This window comes from Bufo gargarizans, chromosome 10, assembly GCF_014858855.1.
Source record: "Bufo gargarizans isolate SCDJY-AF-19 chromosome 10, ASM1485885v1, whole genome shotgun sequence".
In the NCBI taxonomy this organism is placed as follows: Eukaryota; Metazoa; Chordata; class Amphibia; order Anura; family Bufonidae; genus Bufo; species Bufo gargarizans.
The window spans coordinates 124281073-124287641 of record NC_058089.1 but is presented as its reverse complement, the minus strand read 5'-3'; positions in this window follow the sequence as shown (position 1 = coordinate 124287641).

The following is a 6569-nucleotide window of genomic DNA, read 5'->3' as shown; positions in this document are numbered from 1 at the left end:
CATGAGAAAACCACTGAGAGCAGGAAGAGGGGGCTGCTTCAGGAGCGGCTGGCCGGGATGCAGCACACGGTGGCTCAGCTAGAGGGCGCCTGTCCCTGAAGCTGGAGAAGGACAGCTTCACCAGTCTTGCTAGGAAGTAAGTTTCAGCACGCTGTATACCGGCATATGAGACGACCCCCGACTTTTGAGAAGATTTTCATGTGTTAAAAAGTAGTCTTATACGCAGGAATATACAGTATATTAAAGAGAATAGGGCCCAATACTGACCCCTGAGGTACTCTACTAGTGACAGTGACCCAATCTGAGTTTGTACCGTTAATAACCACCCTCTGTTTTCTATCACAGAACCAGTTACTTACCCGCATACAGACATTTTCTCCCAGTCCGAGCATTCTCATTTTATATACTAACTTTTTATGTGGTACAGTGTCAAATGCTTTGGAGAAGTCCAGATATACAACATCCATTGATTCGCCACTGTCAAGTCTAGAACTTATCTCCTCATAGAAACTGATTAAATTAGTTTGACATGACCGATCCTTCATGAAGCCATGCTGATATGGCGTTATTTGCTTATTTTCATTGAGGTACTTCAAGATAGCATCTCTTGGATCTATTTAATGAGAGTCTTTCACCTAATCTGAGCGTTTTAGACCGCTCAGATCAGGTTATAGACTCTTTGACCCTCATTACAATCGTACCTTTGTTTTATGTGTCCCTCGTCCAGATATTGAGAAAAAACACTTTTCAAAACGTATGTAAATGAGCTTCTGAAGGTGCCCAGAGGCGGCGTTACTGGGCGATGTGCCCAGAAAAACACGCCTCTTTCAGCCCTCTGGCCCGCCCTTCTGTCCTATTATTACCTCCTCCTCTGCCTCCAGCCGGCGGACGTCACGAGTGGCAAGAGAAGAAGTCGGGCTAAGGAACTGACCCGCACCTGCGCACTGCTCTGCCCATTATGGGCAGATGAACAGCTTTTCATATTGTGCATGCGCCAACCAACTAAAGACAACCAACCGGCGCATGCAAAGCTCATTTGCATACGTTTTAAAAAGTGTTTTTTTTTTCAATATCTGGACGAGGGACACATAAAACAAAGGTACGGGTCAAAGAGTCTATAACCTGATCTGAGTGGTCTAAAACGCTCAGATTAGGTGAAAGACTCCCATTAAACATAGATCCTCTAGCATCTCTTTAAACAGTTTACCCACGACGGATGTTAAACTTACCGGCCTATAGTTTCCAGGCTCTGTTTTTGGACCCTTTTTGAATATTGGCACCACATTTGCTAAGCGCCAATCCTGTGGGACACTGTCAGTATAGAGTCCTTAACCCCTTAAGGACATAGGACGTACCGGTACGCCCTATTTCCCGAGTCCTTAAGGACCAAGGACGTACCGGTACGTCCTGACTTTAAAATCGGCATTCCGGCGCCGCAGGGGTTAATTTGAACAGGATGCCGGCTGAAATCATTCAGCCGGCATCCTGTTAAAACGCCAGGGGGGGTCATGTGACCCCCCCCTGTCGGCGATCGCAGCAAACCGCAGGTCAATTCAGACCTGCAGTTTGCTGCGCTTTTTGCAGTTTCTGATCCCCGCGGTCCCTGACCGCGGGGATCAGAAACTTTAGAGTGTCTAAAATCAATATAGTACACCCCCCCCTGCACCCCTGCATGATTTGATGGCAGCGGGTGGTGCAGGGGGGGTGTCGCAGGCGGTGGGGGCGTTGCGGGAGGCGGGCGGTGCGGCAGGCGGGATCGCGATCCCCCGCCCGCCTCCCATTGAATAATCGTTGGTGTACAGTGGGTATACCAGGGTGCCAGCACATTGCTGGCACCCTGGTATAAACGGCTGACATCGTTGATGCGATGTCAGCCGTTTAACCCTTTCCATACAGCAGTCCGTACGGACCGCTGTATGGAAAAGGTTAACAGTAAAAGGGAGCTCCCTCCCTCTCCGATTGGGGGGCTGCTGTGCCTTTGCAGCCCCCCGATGGGAGAGGGAGAGAGCCCCCAGACAGCCCCCCCAGAGCCCCGTCCTTACCCTTCCCCGTCTGCGCAGTTCTGACCATAACTGAGCAGACGGGGAAGGTTCCCATGACAACAGGACGCCTGCTCAGGCGTCCTGCTGTCCATGGTGCTGAACAGATCTGTGCTGAAAGCATAGATCTGTTCAGTGTAAGTAAAATACAGTTACAGATACCTATATAGGTTCTGTACTGTATTTTACAGACATCAGACCCACTGGATCTTCAAGAACCAAGTGGGTCTGGGTCAAAAAAAAAAAAAATAAGTGAAAAAAGTTAAGATAAAAAAAAAAAACATTTATCACTGAATAAAAATTAAAAAAAATAAAATAAACTACACATATTAGGTATCGCCGCGTCCGTAACGACCTGATCTATAAAACGGTCATGTTACTTTCCCCGCACAGTGAACGCCATAAAAATAAAAAAATAAAAACTATGAGAAAATTGAAATTTTGCCCACCTTACTTCCCAAAAAAGGTAATAAAAGTGATCAAAAAAGTCGCATGTACGCCAAAATAGTACCAATCAAACCGTCATCTCATCCCGCAAAAAATTTGACCCTACTCAAGATAATCGCCCAAAAACTGAAAAAACTATGGCTCTTAGACTATGGAAACACTAAAACATCATTTTTTTTGTTTCAAAAATAAAATCATTGTGTAAAACCTACATAAATAAAAATAAAGTATACATATTAGGTATTGCCGCGTCCGTATCGACCGGCTCTATATAAATATCATATGACCTAACCCCTCAGGTGACCACCATAAAAAATAAAAATAATAAATTGTGCAAAAAAAGCAATTTTTTGCCATCTTACGTCACAAAAAGTGTAATAGCAAGCGATCAAAAAGTCATATGCATCCCAAAATAGTGCCAATCAAACTGTCATCTCATCCCGCAAAAAATTAGACCCTACTCAAGATAATCGCCCAAAAACTGAAAAAACTATGGCTCTCAGACTATGGAGACACTAAACAATTTTTTGGTTTTAAAAATGAAGTTATTGTATAAAACTTACATAAATAAAAAAAATTGTATACATATTAGGTATCGCTGCGTCCGTGACAACCTGCTCTATAAAATTACCACGTGATCTAACCTGTCAGATGAATGTTGTAAATAACAAAAAAAAAAACGTGCCAAAAAAGCTATTTCTTGTTACCTTGCCGCACAAAAAGTGTAATATAGAGCAACCAAAAATCATATCTACCCTGAACTAGTACCAACAATACTGCCACCCTATTCCGTACTTTCTAAAATGGGGTCACTTTTTTGGAGTTTCTACTCTAGGGGTGCATCAGGGGGGCTTCAAATAGGACATGGTGTCAAAAAAACCAGTCCAGCAAAATCTGCCTTCCAAAAACCGTATGGCATTCCTTTCCTTCTGCTCCCTGCCGTGTGCCCGTACAGCGGTCTACAACCACATATGAGGTGTTTCTGTAAACTACAGAATCAGGGCCATAAATAATGAGTTTTGTTTGGCTGTTAACCCTTGCTTTGTAACTGGAAAAAAAATATTAAAATGGAAAATCTGCCAAAAAAGTGAAATTTTGAAATTGTATCTCTATTTTCCATTAAATCTTGTGCAACACCTAAAGGGTTAACAAAGTTTGTAAAATCAGTTTGAATACCTTGAGGGGTGTAGTTTCTTAGATGGGGTCACTTTTATGGAGTTTCTACTCTAGGGGTGCATCAGGGGGCTTCAAATGGGACATGGTGTCAAAAAACCAGTCCAGCAAAATCTGCCTTCCAAAAACCGTATGGCATTCCTTTCCTTCTGCGCCCTGCCGTGTGCCCGTACAGCGGTCTACAGCCACATATGAGGTATTTCTGTAAACTACAGAATCAGGGCCATAAATAATGAGTTTTGTTTGGCTGTTAACCCTTGCTTTGTAACTGGAAAAAAAATATTAAAATGGAAAATCTGCCAAAAAAGTGAAATTTTGAAATTGTATCTCTATTTTCCATTAAATCTTGTGCAACACCTAAAGGGTTAACAAAGTTTGTAAAATCAGTTTTGAATACCTTGAGGGGTGTAGTTTCTTAGATGGGGTCACTTTTATGGAGTTTCTACTCTAGGGGTGCATCAGGGGGCTTCAAATGGGACATGGTGTCAAAAAAACTGTCCAGCAAAATCTGGCTTCCAAAAACCATACAGCGTACCTTTCACTCTACGCCCCGCTGTGTGGCCGTACAGTAGTTTACGGCCACATATGGGGTGTTTCTGTAAACGGCAGAGTCAGGGCAATAAAGATACAGTCTTGTTTGGCTGTTAACCCTTGCTTTGTTAGTGGAAAAAATGGGTTAAAATTGAAAATTAGGCAAAAAAATGAAATTCTCAAATTTCATCCCCATTTGCCAATAACTCTTGTGCAACACCTAAAGGGTTAACGAAGTTTGTAAAATCCGTTTTGAATACCTTGAGGGGTGTAGTTTCTTAGATGGGGTCACTTTTATGGAGTTTCTACTCTAGGGGTGCATCAGGGGGCTTCAAATGGGACATGGTGTCAAAAAAACTGTCCAGCAAAATCTGGCTTCCAAAAACCATCCGGCGCACCTTTCACTCTACGCCCCGCTGTGTGGCCGTACAGTAGTTTACGGCCACATATGGGGTGTTTCTGTAAACGGCAGAGTCAGGGCAATAAAGATACAGTCTTTTTTGGCTGTTAACCCTTGCTTTGTTAGTGGAAAAAATGGGTTAAAATTGAAAATTAGGCAAAAAAATGAAATTCTCAAATTTCATCCCCATTTGCCAATAACTCTTGTGCAACACCTAAAGGGTTAACAGAGTTTGTAAAATCAGTTTTGAATACCTTGAGGGGTGTAGTTTATAGAATGGGGTCTTTTTTGGGCGGTTTCTATTATGTAAGCCTTGCAAAGTGACTTCAGAGCTGTAGTGGTCCCTAAAAATTGGGTTTTTGTAAATTTCTGAAAAATTTCAAGATTTGCTTCTAAACTTCTAAGCCTTGTAACATCCCCAAAAAATAAAATATCATTCCCAAAATAATTCAAACATGAAGTAGACATATGGGGAATGTTAAGTCATCACAATTTTTGGGGGTATTACTATGTATTACAGAAGTAGAGAAACTGAAACTTTGAAATTTGCTAATTTTTCCAAATTTTTGGTAAATTAGGTATTTTATTATGCAAAAAAATTAATTTTTTTGACTTTATTTTACCAGTGTCATGAAGTACAATATGTGACGAAAAAACAATCTCAGAATGGCCTGTATAAGTAAAAGCGTTTTAAAGTTATCAGCACTTAAAGTGACACTGGTCAGATTTGCAAAAAATGGCCTGGTCCTTAAGGTGAAAATGAGCCTGGTCCTTAAGGGGTTAAATATCAGAAATAAGGGTCTGGCTATGACATTACCTAATTCTCTTAGGATACGGGGATGTATGCCATCTGGTCCTGGCGATTTCTCTATTTTAATCTTTTTAAAGGGAACCTGTCACCTGGAAAAGACAATTTACACTAATCACAATACCTTAAAGCATCTCTCATAGTGTGCCCAAAGATGTATTTATATCTTCTTTCTCCGTTGTGCTGTCTCATAAAATCGACTTATAAAACTGTGTTTGGCACCTTTTTAAAGTCGTGCTGAAGTCACGGGGAAAGCGCCTCCTTGACTCAAGCGCCGGATAAGCCCGTCCCTATGCCGCTCCTCCGCATATTGATGGACATTTTCCCCTGTAGCCGGGACCGCGCTCTTCTCGCGCATGCGCCGTGCGTGTCCTGCCACAGCATGATCCCGGCTACGGCTCCCCCCTCCCTGGCATCATCTTGTTCACTGTGCCTGCGCCGTTCCTATACAGCGCTTCTCCCCTGCGGCGTGAGTGCGATCAATGTCTGCTTGCACTGCAGCGCAGTGAACATGCAGATGCCAAGGAGGGAGCCGTAGCCGGGATCGCGCTGCGGCAGGATGCGCACGGCGCATGCGCGAGAAGAGCGCGGTCACAGCTACAGGGAAAAATGTCCATCAATATGCGGAGGAGTGGGCTTATCCGACGGTTGAGTCAAGGAGGCCGCTGCCCCCGTGAGTTCAGCACGACTTCAAAAAGGTGCCAAACACAGTTTTATAAGTAGATTTTATTAGACAGCACAACGCAGAAAGAAGATATGAATACATCTTTGAGCACACTTTAAAGGTACTGTGATTAGTGTAAATTGTCTTTTCCAGGTGACAGGTTCCCTTTAAGGTGCTGCTGCACTTCTTCCTCGGTCAGACAGGGCACTTTTAATTCGACATTTACATTCTGAATTTCATCCGACAGTTTCCTCTGTAAATACGGTGGAGAAAAAAATAAAATTTAATAGCTTTGCTTTCTCCTCATCGCTCTCTGCAATTCCCCTCTCATCACTCTGTAAAAGGGCCAACAGCTTCAGATTTATACTTTTTAACTATTTATATCATTGAAGAACATTTTAGGGTTAGTTTTACTCTTTGGCAAGTAATCTCTCTGTCTCTAGTTTGGCTGCTTTTATTTGTCTTTTACATATTCTATTTTTTTTTCCTTATAGTTTTTCAATGTTT